The sequence below is a fragment of the Labrus bergylta genome, chromosome 9 (assembly GCF_963930695.1).
Source record: "Labrus bergylta chromosome 9, fLabBer1.1, whole genome shotgun sequence".
In the NCBI taxonomy this organism is placed as follows: Eukaryota; Metazoa; Chordata; class Actinopteri; order Labriformes; family Labridae; genus Labrus; species Labrus bergylta.
This window is the reverse complement of record NC_089203.1, coordinates 22,518,885-22,536,012: the sequence shown is the minus strand read 5'-3', so window position 1 is coordinate 22,536,012 and position 17,128 is coordinate 22,518,885. Positions and strand designations below refer to the sequence as shown.

General features: G+C 41.0%; 1 protein-coding gene across 1 annotated transcript in view; it reads right to left on the bottom strand.

Annotated features, from left to right (window-relative positions):
* fat2 (FAT atypical cadherin 2) overlaps positions 1-11,592 on the bottom strand; it is a 113,526-nt gene extending 101,934 nt beyond the window's left edge. Inside the window, exon 1 of the mRNA XM_065958899.1 lies at positions 11,147-11,592. The gene's annotated coding sequence lies outside the window, so the exon portion shown is untranslated. The remainder of the gene's footprint in view (positions 1-11,146) is intronic.
* Between the last annotated feature and the right edge of the window lie 5,536 nt (positions 11,593-17,128).

The window sequence follows — 17,128 nt, the reverse complement described above, 5'->3', positions numbered from 1 at the left end:
AACAGCCTGTTTATTTTGTGTGACAGAGTGTCTGGTTGCTAGATTAGTACGCGCATATACATCACATTTCACATTGATCCGTCTCAAACATATGGATTTAAAGGATTGGCATAATGAGGTGGAAGTAATCCTCGGTGTCATGATTACAGGACTCAGATGGGTTTGGAAAATATGTTATACTTGTTCTCCTTGTGTACAGAACAAATGGGACTGGATTCAAATGTCTCAAGTATGGATTAAAAAGCCCAAATACAGGTTCTTCTTAAAGGGATAGTTCACCACAATAAGAGATGTATAGGTTTTTTTTTTTGCAACACAACAAACTGCATACCTGCCTTGAAATGACACTTTAAGAATGTCACCAAAAAGAAAACTCAGTGTTCCTCAATATGGACAGAAACAGATCTAGATGTTTAACTCAGTTCAAGCCTCAGAAAGATCTCATTCTCTCATCTTTGCGGAAAACAGCAGAACTTCATTACACAGGAAATGGCTAACATGAATGCTGCCGAACAGAAATAGAACACATGAACACTAGCATATAACAGAGTATTTTATTTCTAATCAATTTGATATAAGAATGCATGGGAGGGTATCATGGCCCTTAAGGTGAACTTAAGCTGTTTCAGGCTTAAGAAAAAATACATTCGAGGAGGGTGTTTTTTTATTTTTTTTAATTGAAAAGTTAGATTTTATTCATGAAATCATATTCCAACTTAATTCTGGACATTTTGACAAAATGCTAAAAACAAAAAAAGTTAATCTTCTGATGGTTATTTTTGTCCAACTTTTCTTCTTCATATTTTGACTCGATAATAACAAAAAACCGTCTTCCTCCACTTTTTCATTTTTCCTTATCCTTTAAACTCTTCCAGAAATAAGTAGTTAATTAAATTAATTCAATAATTGTATTTATCTCCTCAGGGAAGTCTAATAGTTCTGCAAACAGTTGCTCATATTGAGGAAAACAGATTCTCTGAATGTGGCCGGTGGAGGTCATTTTTTAACCCGTCATCCTGACGTGATTTCATCAACACATTCTGTAGCCCATTAACTCTGATAATCAAAAGTAGGCACAGTGCATGAGATTAACTACTAACTAAATGTATTATGGATTTCCCGGTTAGAGATATTTGAAATAAATTACAGATGACCCAGTTCTCTGTAATGTCTTCAGGGTTAGGATATAAAACATCGAACAGTGTTTGGCAACATCATAACTCAAAGGTAAAATACTTAGACTAAAATTTGCTCACGTAGCGCAGCAGAAATAAAGGTAAATCAGAAGGTAGAGAGCGACCAGATGAGGATGATTAAAGCGGGCGATGAGGATAGATTACACTGTGCTGGAAAACACTGAAATATAATGAGAGCTGTTTGATGTAATAGATGTTGTTGCAGATATGTAATGAATCAAACACATCAGCACTATTTGCCTTATCATTAAGAGTCATACTCATACATGCAGACAAAGGTAGTTATGTTGGTGCACCCTTGTATTGCATGCAGGAATTTATTTACTCCATGTGCAAATTAAGCTGTGTATTAAATTATGCATTTAAAAACATGACAAGTGAGTTTCCTTTGAATACAGAAAAGTCGTCTTTCTACAGAGTCAGTCACTCCTGCAGCAGCTGACAAGTAAGTGTGAAATTTAACAGTGCTGTGATTTGCTGCAGCTTATAGGAAACCTTTTAATGATCTTGCAGCAAATCGACACGTCAGTCAGACTTCTCTGGAGTCACTGAACTCAACTGAACCTGAAATTGGGCCTGAGACATTCATGTTTTCATCTAAACATTCAACGCTGCAGGGGCAGTAACTCCAGGCCATTACTGCTGCAGCTGAGGTCAGCTGACACATGCAAGTACACATCATCACCAACACATTCTCACACCTCCCACCCCCCATGTGTGTGTTCCAGGTATAGCAACCTGCAGCCACATGTTGGTGTGTAGGTTCCTGGATCGCATTTCGCCATTGCCCCCATGGCTAAGAGTAAAGACAGAGAACAGAATCTGCTGCAACTGAACGGTGTTGAAATCTACTGCAGGCCCACACAGCCTTGAACACAAATGTTTCATGTTTGCTGTTGCTCTGCTGCAGGCTAAGACAAAGTGATCTCTGATAAAGATTTTTTTTCTTTGATTTTTTTTCTCAAGTAATGTTTAAAGCTCCTGTGAGGAGTTTTTAGCTAGTTATGGAACAGACTGAAATGAATACGGGTACCTGTTTATTATCTACAAAACAAAAAAAGACCATTGGTGACTGGATGTATTCATTCTATATCATTATTTTAATTTCTGTAAATGCTGCCGAAGGGTAGGTGTCAGACGAGGAAAGTTACTCTGTGCTGCTGTGCTGTAGTCTTTTGTTCTTTTGTCTTTTTTTGACTAAACACTACTTACACATGTGCAGGACAAGAACCACTAAGAGATAAAAAAACAAGTACAACTTTGTCCACAGGGGGCGCCAATATCGACACAAACTGAAAGCTCCTCACATGGAGCTTTAAACTACTCTCTTCATTTACCTTTTTGTTGTTTCGGTGTTTTCTTTATGGGGAGTACAAGATACATGGGAGTCATGTAATTAAGTTAAAGTTTTGGACCAATTCTTTTAATTGTAAACCATTAAATCCACCCACAAAGGTTAACAGTCACCCATTGACTTTGTGATCTTCCCTTGTATGCACACTTTTAGAAGTTACCTGGATGTAACCCCAGTTCTCTATCTTGTCTCATCCCACAACCGAAGGAAACATAATGTGCAGAACAAGACACCACTACAGCTGCGACTTTAAAACCCTTTTAACTGCCTGGGGTGGCAGTAGCTCAGTCCGTAGGGACCGAAAGTTCTTCACGTAGCTGGAGAGGTGCCAGGGCACTTCACGAGCACTGCCGTAGTGCCCTTGAGCAAGGCACCAAACCCCAACCCGCCTTGGCTCCCTGAGTTGCAGTGTGTAGCAATAGAACAAACTATATCCATCTGACAACTTTTACACATCCTGATACAATTTAAAAACAAATCCAAACTCAACTAGTGATACGGGTGTTGACCAATGAATTCATCAACTACTTAAAAATGACTTAAATCTTTTTACTTTGAACATTGAAAAAAAGTCCAATAAACAAGCAGACAGAAAAAAAAAAAAGTTATGTTTACAAGAAACATGATGCAAAAGAAAGTGTCAGACACTTAGTCACTCTGATTTACTCGTCTGAAAAGTGTTGGTGGGAAGAACTACAAACTTATTCACACCCCTTATCCTAAGCATAAACCTTTAAAATAAAGGAATCTATACTTATGTTTTATTAATGAAAATACTAACACTCATGAGATTAATAAAGGAAGTTTGCAAAGCTTCACACTTCACTTCACAACAAGACTGTATAGAATAACAAACTAAAGTTAAATAAGAAAATCATTTCAGCCTGTGCTGCATCTGTTCTCGTCCTTCTATTACTCATCAGCCTTAAATGCAAGTAGTGTTTAAATAAGCGTCACCTGTTTCCTGTGATGACTATTGCAACACAGGCAAGTTGAATCATGGATCTATATATCTGCCAATCTGCCTTTGTTAACCCAGCAGCGTTTTATAATGGGGGGGGGGGATGTGGTTTGATGTGAGAGAGCCAGCAGCACACAGCAGGCCTCATCAGGCCCAGTGGCATACAGGTAATTATCTCCATATGTCTGCACAAAGGTTCTTCACCAGTTTAATGTGGCCATACAGAAATGGAAGAAAGTGGTCTTACAAAGGGAATTAAAAGATTGAAGGGTTTTCTTTTTCCTCTGAAATCTATACGACATTATTAGTCCTCCCCCCAGCTCTGCAGCCGGGTGCGTTTATTCATCCCGTCAACCTGTTTCCTGGTTTTTGTGAAGTGATTACGCCCCCATTATCCAAAAGAAAAGAGAGGAGAGGAGGCAGCCGGGAATCAGCTGAAATATAATATCCTAATAGTCACAGCAAGGTGCTGTTCTGGATGTAGGCGGTTCAAAGGAACTCCTCAGATGTACCTTTCTATTAATTAAAAACATGGGTTTATACATCAGCCAGTTTTATGTCTTTGCAGAAGCTCCAGATAAACATTAGACGCGTTCTTTCTATGCCAACATATTTATTCAATCTAACAGTTAAACATTTTTTTAATCAGTATATGCTAACGCTATAGTGTAGCCTATGCACAGCTGTCCAAGGCCGATGGCTGCCCGCCTACAATCTGGTTCTGCTCGAGGTTTCTGCCTGCAGAAAGTCTGTTTTTCTAGAGCTGTACTTTGTATTGAGTGAGATAACACAAAGATAAAGAAATGCACATTAAATAAATGTCTTACCTTAACTATATGAACAGACAAAATGTGTATTTATCTCACTTAAATGTAGATTTTGTATCTTCATACTGACATTAGTAGCTACTTTTAACTAGAGATGGAACCGAGCTGATGTTATATCATTATCGGGTTCAATATTGAAGTATTTTACGTATCGGACATCGGACTGACAGCGCCGATCAACGTCACCGATCAAGAAAAAGATAGTTGGGAACTTTAAACATTCTCAGCTAACACAGTCTCACTCTGAAGATGATCAGACTGAACTGTGAGAAGTGTCTACAAAATGTCTCCTTGACAACGATTAGAAGAGATGGAACAGCTGCTTCTATGTGTTAAAAAGTACAGTTCTTACAGTTTAAAAGACATAATTTGAAAAACCTGACAGCAGCTTCTGCTTCCTGTGAAGCCAGCGCAATGCAATGCAATGCTGGGTTAATCACAGCTTTGTGTAACCTTACCCACACTGTCAACAAAAACAATAACATTATCAGTTATGATATTAAATAATGGTACATATGTATCGGAATCGTATCGGAACTGAAAAGAAAGTGGATCAGTGCATCTCTACTATTTACAAAGTCAAGAAAATACCTGGTGTGGTCACTAATTCTACAATATTAAATATTATAAAGATTAAAGTTTAGTGTTGACCTTTGACCTAATGTTACTGTTATGGACATGACACTGCAAACATTTTCCTCCACCTGAAACTAAAGTCACTTTCAGACTCTGATTTGCATAACTGTCAAGGTTCAATTTTCTCCCCATCTATAAAAAAAAAACATCTATAGTGTGTCCTTTGGCACAATCCAACACGGTAATGAGTGTGTGCTGCAGTATTAAGCAGTGATGGATGATGAGGCTTTACTCTATGTCACTCCAAAGTGCTCACTCTTGTATTAAGATGGGAAAAAAAGCCCAAATGTGTCGACTACAAAGGGCCGGTGATGCTTCACTTCCCCTTTAAAGATTTACAGAGTGACATAGTTGTCACGTTTGACATTTTCCGGTTAAGTGCTACAACAAGGTGGTACAGTCGCTGCTCCCATTGAGAGGAAAGTTTGTGTCAGAGAGACGTGTTTCTCTTTAGCATTTAAACTCTGTTAAAAGTTTCCTGGAGTCTGAAGAGTTTTGAGAGGCTTTTGTCAGTTTCAGAACTCCGTGACTCACAACTTAAATGACATAAAGTTTGTATAAACGAGCACCAAGGTCTCTGAGAATCCATGGAGGTGGGTTAAAAAGAAAGTGAGTTTCGGGGGCTTTGTCCTCCACACCATCCTTGACAATGATACATTAACAATCACTGATAAACCTCGTACAGCTCGGAGGTTTCAGCAGCTCTTTGAGTTGCCTGCAGTGTGTCGAGCATTTTGTGTGTTATCGTCTGCACAGCACGACGTCCTGATACCCCGGTGTCCCACACAAATCCTTAGTGGGATTAAAGTCCATTTCACATTATGTGATTCCTGACAACACTGCAACAGATTACTTTTATCTGTCAGGCATTGATGTCCTTTACTTTTCCGAGGGGAATTTATTTTAACTTTGTTGACTCACAAAACGTGATGAGAATACCGATTGAAAAGCATCCACTGAGCTTGATTTCTTTTTACCACATACTACACAAAGGGGCCTGATGACATCACAATGGAGCCTCAGAAACTCCAAAACTCAAGGAATATAATGAGATTCTGTACATACGGATGATTAACTATGTACTGTTTTTTTTTTTAGGTGTAAGGGCATTTTGTAACCCCAAATTGCATTTATTTTGCACATATTTGTGATATATCATGTGAGCGCTATTATTAGAAACATCTTTATCTGAAAAAAACAAAATAATTAATGGATACGTGTAATTAGATAAGTGTAGTTTTTTTTTTTGTGGAAAAACTGTTGCTTGGAGAGAAAGAGAGTGACTTGGCCTTTGGTCTGTTTAATTCACGCCAGAGAGTCTCTTCTCTACTTCTGGTTACATGACTTCATGTATCAGTACATAAAGGCCTGCGCCGTTTTTTTTTTTACTCCAGGGCAAACACAACTTCTGTTTTTACAAAACAACACTTAACCAGGGATGCATGTCAGTCGAAAAAACAACTTCCATTGCATCTAATTATGTGGGCTAACCGTTTAAGAACGCTTAAAAAAAGCTGCATATTTACATAGACTGTATTTTGTTTGTCTTTGGCCTGACAGTTATTCATAAACACCTGTTAGCCTAACTGCCATCTGAGTGAAATATTGAACATTAGACAAGTAACAGCCTAAAAATAACCCCCACCCCCTCACCCCAATTTGAGGGTCACCCCAGAAAATTGGTTAGCAGAGGTGGTAAGACCTGCTCACTATCCCCTATATGTTGTTGTTATGTCTATCAAAATGCAATATAAGTGGGAGTTGTTCTTTGTGTCAGGGGAGGCAGGATTCCTCTTCTACTGTATAGTACCCCGTGGGGAAGAAATTGTATGTTGGCGTATTTAAGAAGGGACCTGTCAATCATCTCTTCTACAGCCTACTTATAAGAGCTGATACCTACAGGGCCACCATGACAGGAGAAAAAAAAACTGTAGGCTGGTGACATTAAAATCCAAACTATACTGGATGAAAACATCCCTAAAGCAGCCACGCTTCTCCTTGAGATTTTCCTGTGTAAAGATTCAAAATCCAATGTTTGGAGGGTCTGGAAGAGCCTCCATCATTCTCCTCGGTCGCTCTGACTTGTTCTCCTCTCTTGAAACTGCCTCCCAGCACTCTGCTCTGCTCTCACTTTATTACTTCCCCCTGAACGACTGTTATCAGCGGTCAATGGTTCTGACACTTGACCTTCTGTACAACCGTCTGCAATTCATTTTCTCTTTTTCATGGATTAGCATGGATTACTTTAATCATGGCACATTATTCCAACATTTCATGCTACATTACGCTCAGGATCATAGGTGGGAGTCTCATGGCACAGAGACAGATCTTATATTATCTGCAGAAAGCCATTCAGCCCACAGCTCTATGTACCAAATTCAAAGTCTAATGTAATCGACTGAAAACTGAACGGTTGATTCCTTCAAAATAACACCTGTAAAAACGTTCTGCAGTAGACTATTCTCAGATCAGACCTCCTGGACTCTGTGAGGGAGGGGTTTAGAATGTTGACCCCCATCTGGAAGGGTTCAGGGTTCAGGGTTCGTAAAGGGCTTGGCCTCTAAAATGACCTCTCTCACGGAGCCTTTAACTGGAGCTGAGTGGTTATATTGGGTCGAGCTAATCGCTTTGAAATGCTCAGGGGCCAGAGGTAGTTATCTCTGTCAGGACTACAGAGAGCTCTGATGAGAAGCTGAACACCCTGAGAAGAGTCTGTGAGAGGGTGTACAGCAACTGAGAAACAACTATCCTGACATCATCACACACACTGGAATGCTTTGGGTTTGACAGAAATATTCTTATTTCTTTATGTCAGCTCTAAAAAGATGCGCCACATTTCTGTGTTTTGCTTTGTTCTATTCAACGATGGGAGTAAATACTCTATTTTATACTAAAAGCTTAAGTACCCTGCTTAAGTGTAGAGGAAATGTCCACATAAAATGATATTGTATCTTGGAAATTCAAATTAAATATGGCAGTTTTGTAAAATTCTCCTAAGTAATCACTGTATTGAACTTTTATATCTCTACCTCCCTGCATCGTATGTTTTCATGTCAGTTTACACTTAGTGTTAATAGACTCATGCTTCAGCTCCATAATCTAGATTTACTTTATTTGAGACTCAAACTACAGTTCTGGATGTAAAGAGTACTTTCTATTTGTCAGGGTTTATTTAATGTGCATTCATTCTTCTGTTGCTTTATCTCTATTATATTGTTTTCTGTGCATTACCATTAGAAAGACAAAAGTCAGGTACACCAATGGACTAGTGGTTAGGTTGCATCCCATGGTTGGAGGCTTTAGTCCTCAAACGAGCGGCCCGGGTTCAAGTCCAACCCGTGGCTTTATTCCTGCATGTCATAACCCACTCTCTCTCTCTCTCTCTCTCTCTCTCTCTCTCTCTCTCTCTCTACCTGGTTTCCAACTCCATCCACTCTCCTAGTCAATACAGGTAAAAATCCCAAAAAGAAATCTTAAAAAAAAGAAAGAAAAAAGTCACAAACAAAACAAAACCTGATTTATCAAGTTAGCAGTAAACCAGCAACTACTTCGGTGGCAATGAAAGTGGTGATGAAGCAGCTTGTTTAAAATAAAGAATCTTACACTTCTTACTCTTTAAGGATCATTTCTGTAATGTTGTAAGACACTTTGAATAAACATCTGAGCCTGTCAGTGACAAAAACATGACCCTAAGACCATAAAAGACCCCGGTTTAGAAACACTGGAAGACATACTGTTAAGTATGAATGTAAGCATCACTATACAGTATATTAGTTATGATCTAATTAGTTGATTAAAGGTTGATCAAATCCCCCTGCCGAACAAAAATTGTTAAGTCAATGTCAGGCGGAAAATGAAATGTTAGCACAAGTCGATAATTCTCCTAGCAAGCATTTTGTCTAAGTCTACGAACTGACCTCAAACATACAATCTGAGTTACTCTGGCTTTTCCGACATTCAAAGTGAATTCTCTTGAATCCAAACTGTGTGTGTTTGAATGATTCAGCTGATTTTCACACTGTTTCTTTGATCTTCTTGTGATTGGTTTCTTGTAGGAGCCATGTGTTTCTGCTATTCTTACCCGGGTTTCCCTCCCAAAAGAGAACTCTGAGGTTAAATAAATAAAGTGGCTCCTCCCAACCCCACATCCAAAGCAGTTTTACAGCTTGCTTGAGAAGACGTTGGATACGTTTTCAGGCTCTTATCCAACAGTATAAATGAACATTTTATAGTAAAAGCAGCTTCACAGTTGTGGTTTTTCACGACTAAAAAATATATACGTCGTAAAACATTTGATGTGATAGAAATGTTTTGGGAATGAGACTTCTCGTCACTGTGAGAGTAAAAGTGGACCTTCTTTCATTAGTTCCTTTTTTATTATATTGGTGTAATAACCATAGACAGCAATAACCTACAGTATTAAAACATACAACACAACTAACCCGCTCATTTTCCTTACAGCACAAATGTTTCTCCATAAAACCATAATGGTGAAGATACGGCCTCCCCCTCTCCTTGCAGGGTCAGGTCGTGTCATGAGAGGGGTAGAGGGGTCTTTTTAAAGATAACTGTCCCTCCACACACACACACACACACCTTAAGGGTCACTCAGCACCATAATTACAGGGAGGGTCAGAGATGCCTAAGCAGCGTTTCCAGTTAGCAACCTCAGCCTGTCAGTCACTCAGACCGTCTGAGGGTCTGTTTTTTAACAGACTGTGTAAAATGAGGAGAGTGGGAAGTTATGTGTGTTATTTGGCCTTAAAGAAAGTGTGTGTTTGTGTGTACGTCACATCCTTTTCCCCTCACACTCTTTTTATTGTTTTTCCAGACTTGTGTTTCCTTGTCTAATTTCCTGCAGCTTTAACTCTTTCAGACAGTCACTCAGTGACTTGAAGGGGTCCAGCAGCCTAATTGCATCAGGGTAATATATATCCATGCTTTATGATGGGCACTTCCATTCATCCTTCCTGCTGGAGCCTAGACTTTATCTCAGCTGCTTCAAGCAGCCGTGTTATCTGCGCTGCAATTAGCTTTTACCAAATTGCCCATCAGATCATTTAAAAAGCTATCTGTGAACACTGAATGGTTTGCACGTGCTTGAATGTAGAATTTCCTGCAAAAACACGACTTAATGGGGAAATTAAACTGACTATATCCTACTTTAACACATTATACTGTCTTATCGGAGATGTGCTGTTTCTGCAGGGTGATAAAAACCAATTATTTGTCTAAAGGCCTTTTTATTATGTCCAAAAATAGCAGAGTGTCAGGCAACTTTATGGCTAAATGAGATCCAGGAAAATATTCCAGTAAGTTTCCTTTTCACTCCACTTGCAAAACAACTACCTGCATGTCGCTTTCCATTATGGAAAGTTCCATCGAAAGAAATGAATTGGTCAGGGCTCTAAGGTTATCTCGACATCCCATCCATCACCAAGTGCCATCCTCCATTTCAGAGTCCTCACTGGGAAGTGACAGGACTCTTAAGGAGAATGGTAAAAGCCAGCTCCTGACCTGCCTCTTGTCATTGCATTGCAAAACATCTTGAGTACATGCATCATCATCATGCAAAAAAAAAAAAAGATTGTGCAATTCCACTCCACACCGGAAGAGAAAAGGGAGGGCTGAACATCCAAAACGTCAGAAGCTCAGCTGCATGTGTTGACATGTGCCTGCTTCGCTGCTCTTTGCCTCACCTCCTACGTTACTTCAGGCTAAAACTGTCAGAAATAAAAGCCTCCAAATCCCTCATTAAACATCCACAAACTCTTATTTTTGCTAAAGTGAAGGAAATTGCTAAAATGGCTCGTTTCCTTTAACCTCACACCTTTTTTTTTTGCAGCAATTTGTGATTAAAATGTATTAATTAAACCACCACACAGGAACCTTAAATGCACAAAGAAAGTGAAGGATTTTTTTTTTTTAACTAGAAGTGGGACATTAAACAATAAGCTAAATGTGCAAAATTGTAATATTTTCCCATATTTTCTCAAATTTACATGCTGCAAGAAAAGTTGAGAGGTTCTGAAACACGTCTACTCTGTTTACATGTTCACCTCCGCAGTGTTTAGTAATAAAGTTATACTAAATAGTGGTGCTCTGCTCCACAATAAACAGCAGTGTGAAGTGAAGTGAAGCCACATGCCAATGAACCACAAGCAAAACTTACCCCAGGTCCAGTTAGGCGACTCTTCCAGGAATATCTGTTTCTTTTCTTTTTTTTCTCCTCCTTACACTTCAGGAACTTTAAAAATCCTTAGACAGGCCGGCAACAACCGGAGTACTCCCATAGTGGTTTAAGGTAAAGTCCAGGAAGAAGAAGAGAGCAGAGCAAGTCAAAAACAAAACATACAGAGTCATGGAGAGAGTTTGAACTGACACTAACTTCAACCTCAGCGCCTTCAAAGGCTCTGAACCAAAGTGCTGCTGAGACACCTCAACACTCCCTCAGGATCCCATCTCCACCCACTTCTCACACTGTCCCTCCTCTCGCTGACAGACAAACAGACAAACACACACACACACACACACACACACACACACACACACACACACACACACACACACACACACACACACACACACACACACACACACACACACACACACACACACACACACACACACTCCATGTGCCCAGATTGTGGGCTGTGCCCCCCCCTCCCACCCCCCTTCTCTTGCCTGTGGGCTCAGGCCTTTGGGCCTTGGCCAGAACTGTGCAAACAGGGTGTGTTGCATGTGCCTGTGTGTGTGTGTCTGTGTGTGTGTGTGTGTGTGTGTGTTTAGTGTCTGATGATACTGTACATATCTCTACAACATGTAAAGTTAAAGTTAAATCCAAACAGATGTTCATGTTTTTATTTGTATGACATTTGTCTTGTACCTTGCATTTTTCAATTGTACATAAAAGACGTTCTAATAAATTCAGGCTCTCTACTGTCTCCCATTTATTTTGAACTTATACATGTAAAGTCACAGCATTAAACCTTTGCTCTGCACGCCATGCAGTATGGCATGCAAGTCTGCACCGTTTGTTTATTTAGACGTTTAAAAAAAAAAAAAAAATCCCATATAATTTAGATAGACGGAGGTACTTCATTGACCCTAAACTGGCAAACTGTGTAATGTTTTGCATTTCCTTACCAATGTGGCAACTACATGTGAACCCAACAATGCAAAACACGGCTTTGTGGCTACTCTTCATGAAATTCCAGAGTAGGATTTCCTACTGACTCTTTCTTGAATCAAGGGAATGCATGGAAATACTCTCTCAATTTTTTAATTCTTGTCAACAGCAAAATAATGTGCTATACGCTAGCTATTCAATTCAATTCAATTAAAAAAACACAACAGTGCAAGTACGAAATATTTTAACCTAAATATAAAGTGTCAATTTAAATAGAACTTAAAGCTTAAACTTAACTTAACAATACAAAATATAAAAGAGTAGATATAAGTGGACAGTGATCGGACTAACAGATGTAAACAGAACTATATGCAGTAAACGAGAAATAAATATATATATACAGAGCTATGTGCAAGTAGGCAAATACTAAATGATACGTTATTAAGGTGCATGGTGAATAATGGAACAACAGAACTAATATATACAATACAACTGAAAAAGGTAAAAATGAGATAAATAAAGTGACCGTAGTGCAATGATGGATAAGAACAACAGGAATAAATTAACCAGAACTGTATGAATACTGATATAAAATGGATAGAATAAAGTGATGTAGTGCATGAGACCAGATAAAGCAGAGGCAGTTAAGGTACATGTCAAATATAAAGGAAGTAAAAAAGCAAGTTCACAGCTGAGAGTCTGCATTGGGTGAGAGGTGTTGGTGTCTGTTGGGGGGGGGGGAGTTGAGGAGTTGGACAGGCCTGGGACAGCGAAGCCGGCGTCCTGAGGGGAGCCACTCAAATCCTGGGAAGAGAGCGTGTGATGGGTTTCCTGCATAATCCGACCTGCTAGCCTGATTGTCTGTTGCTCGTAGATGGATGTCAGAGTCCTTACAGGTAGTCCAATGATCTCAGAGCAGACTGTGACCGTGCTCTGCAGGCGGTTTCTGTTCTGGAGGGTGGTGGAGTGGAACTAGCAGGTTATAGAAAAAGTAATAATGCTCTCAATGAAGGAGTAGTAGAAGGTCAGAAGAATGTTCTTACTGACTCCAAAGGAGTTGAGCTTCCTTAGAAGGTATTTTCGCTGCTGACATTTCCTGAGAATCTTCTCGGTGTTGGAGGCGAATTTCAGCAGGTTGTCGAAGATGGTACTCAGGTACTTATACTCCTCTACTAGTTCGACAGGATTCCCATGGATTATGGTGATTGCAGCTGCAGCCAGTTCCCTCTGCTTGTTGGAGAAGGTCACCACCATGTCTTTGGTCTTGCTCACGTTCAGTTCGAGGCAGGAGCTGTCACACCACTCCACACACTCCTGAAGAACTGGTCCATGGTGCTGAGAGGGGCCTGGCAGCAGACACAGGAGAACTGTGTCGTCCGCGTACTTCACCAGGTGACAGTTTGGCTGTGTGGTTCTGCAGTCATCGGTGTAGAGGATGAAGAGCAGAGGTGTCAGAATCTGTTTTTCATTAGATTTGATTCTGCTCCCAACCCCACCCCCACCCACCAGAGCGCAGACCAGCCCGCTTCTCAGACACTCCATCTGAGTACCCTGAGTATCCTGCCCCCCCCCCAAACAACCCCCTCCTCTTCTTCCTCCTCCTCCGACGGCCTCTCCGACTCTGTGGAAGACTTCCTGCGTGGTGCCAGTCCCAAAGACATCTCACCTCAGGGAGCCTAACCACTTCAGACCTGTGGCCCTCACCTCTCACCTGATGAAGACCATGGAGAGGATCGTCCTCAACAACCTCCGCCCCCTGGTGACTTCAAATCTGGATCCTCTGCAGTTCGCCTACCAGCCGAACATCGGGGTGGATGACGCCGTCATCTACCAGCTGCAGAGATCCTGGACTCACCTGGAGAACACCGGCAGCACTGTGAGGGTCATGTTCTTTGACTTCTCCAGTGCCTTCAACACCATCCAGCCTGCACTGCTCAGGGGGAAGCTAGAGAGGGCGGGAGTGGACTGTCACCTGGCTGCATGGACAACGGACTACCTCACCAACAGACCACAGTACGTGAGGCTTCAGGACTGTGAGTCTGACATGGTGGTCTGCAGTACAGGGGCCCCGCAGGGGACAGTTCTCTCCCCGTTTCTCTTCACCCTGTACACCTCGGACTTCTGTTACAACTCTGGGAGCTGCCACCTGCAGAAGTTCTCCGATGACACAGCCATCGTGGGGTGTGTGTCTAAGGGGAGCGAACAGGAGTACAGGCAGGTCATCATGGACTTTGTCGACTGGAGTGAGCTCAACCACCTTCAGCTCAACACCAGCAAGACAAAGAAGATGGTGATTGACTTCCGCAGTCATCCCAGACTGCACCGGTGAACATCCAGGGCTTGGACATAGAGAGGGTGGAGACGTACAAATACCTGGGTGTTCACCTCAACAATAAACTGGACTGGTCACACAACACAGACGTCCTATACAAGAAGAGCCAATGTCGACTACACCTGCTGAGACGACTGAGGTCCTTTGGAGTGTGCAGGACTCTGCTACGGACATTTTATGACACTGTGGTGGCGTCTGCACTTTTCTATGCAGTGGTCTGCTGGGGAGGAGAGAGCACAGAGAGAGACAGGAAGAGACTGAACAGACTGGTCAGGAGGGCCAGTTCTGTCTTGGACTGTCCTCTGGACTCTGTAGAGGAGGTGGGTGAGAGGAGGATGTTAGTGAAGCTGACATCCATCATGGACAACCCCTCTCACTCCCTACATGACACTGTGGGGCCCCTGAGCAGCTCCTTCAGCAGCAGACTCAGACACCCACCCTGCAAGACAGAGCGCTACCGCAGGTCGTTCATCCCATCTGCCGTCAGACTGTTTCATCGGACTCTTTAACAACATCACCACCTCATGCTACACACTGTGTGTGTTTTTTTAAGAACAAGTTACTGTGTAATTTTACATTATTGTATTTTTTTTTTTTATTATTCAAATGATGTAAATATGTTTGATCTGTTTTTAACTTCTATTTTTATTTTTAATAAGTATATTCCCGTCCCCTGTTTTCTGGAGTTGCTGTAATGCACAAATTTCCCCCACGGTGGATCAATAAAGTTTATCTTTATCTTTATCTTTATCTTCATCTTCATATGCACGCTGTGTGTCTGTGTCCTGTCAGACGTGTAGCTTCACAGCCATGACACAGACTGCTCAAATCCACGAGATGGCAAAAACAGGTGTTTGTAAAGTCCTTTTAGCGGTTTCATTACTATGCACAAGAGAGAAAGACAATGTAAACATAACTATCAGGTCAAATCGCTCTACACTGCCCAATGACCACCACCACAGCATGTCAGCGCTATAGCACCATTTGCTCCCTATCTGATGTTATTAGGTGAGATGTTTTGTGCTTTTGTGCAAAAACTAATCCACTAAGTAAATGAAAGAAAACAAGCTCTCTGGAAAAAGAAAGAAACAGTACAAGAGACAAATCATACACACTGACTTCAGTTAGCTAAAGCCGTTAAGTTCAAATGCTTTTTAATCATGCATGCAGTGAGTTGGGGGAGTACAATTAAGTTGTTTTTCCTCTTCCATACACATGTGAAGAAAAATCATTAATATGTGTTCAGATCTCAAAGTAGAAACTTGATAACAGGCTTTACATTCAGTCGATAATAAAAAGTGTAAAATCTAGTCAAGGAGGGAGACCCTGATAAAATCAGAGTCCATATATTTTGACTAAAAAACACACTGATAAGGGCTGTCTGTAGGGCAGGAAATCTTTGTGTATCTCACGATTTGATTTTGATTCTTGGGGTCACGATTCGATTGAGAATCTACTTTAGATACAAAATGATTCTGGATTCATGGATCCATGGATTCAAAGTCTGTTTTTGAATTAGTACATAGTCCAGGATCTACTTCAGTCATCTGTGAGACTGTCTGAATTTATTGCTGCTCAATTTGTCATTCTACTGAGTTAAAGAGCTAGCCTTAGCACTTAGCAGGCTGTGTCTTGATTCTAAATTTATATTCAGAGTCAGCTGGATAAAACCCACAGGGGACTCAGAGGTCCTTGGTAAAATCTGCTTACTATCCTGGATTACAACGTGAAGAGGTCTCCCTGCTCAGGCCAACTTGGACCTGGGGCAATGTTGCTTCGTGCATCCATCAGTCCAGACTTAACAAAATATTCAGTTGACAATGATAAAGAAGAAGAAAAGCAGCCATTTTACTTATTAGCTAGAGAGAGAAAGTTTTACCTTTATTGGCTACTACGTTATCATTTTTTAAAAAACTGGTTAATTATTTTCTTCTCACCATCTCAGCCTAGTGGAGAGGGGAGTGGGGTTAATTAGCTTTGTGGTAGCCGCAGCAGAAACTCAACAGTCTTTGTTGTGTAAGCATGACAAATTATCGTCATGCATGCGGCTCTCTAACTGCTGGCTCCGGGCCATGAATGTGGTGAGGAGCATCATGTGGGTGTTGGCTGTATGGTGATCTATACTGAGAGAGAAGTTAAGAGAAGTTAAGAGAAGTTAAGGCATTTCTGTCTTGTCAAGATTAAAGAGCAGAGAATGTCAAAACTGCTGACACACAACAGCCTTTAAAGCCCCGTTTCCAACAAGCAGTCCAGTTTGGGACACATTCATGGCCTTTCCACTGTCAAAAGTTGGGAATGGTATAACTGATCCGTACCGTCCTACGTTTTTTGGTACCCTTCTGTTGGGGTGCCAAGCGTACGGATCCGACCCTAAAGTTTGGAGCAAGACACACGGCAGTCCATAGATTGGTTGAAAGAATCTTCACTTAGCATGCGACAGCGGTAATAAAAGACAAACACAACATGCACAATGCTTAAATATCCTGTGGATTTCGAGAGAGTAATATCAAGGCTGCCGCCCCATTGACAACCTCAGAGATGCTGATCTTTCACATTTTCCTTCTTTGTTGAATTTATTGGCTGTCTACACTATGTCTCGCACTGTGATTTAGTGCTGTGTAAGGGTACGGTTGGCTGTGGAAATGCAAGCAAGATCAGATTTTACCATCCCAAACCGTACCACACTGTACTGA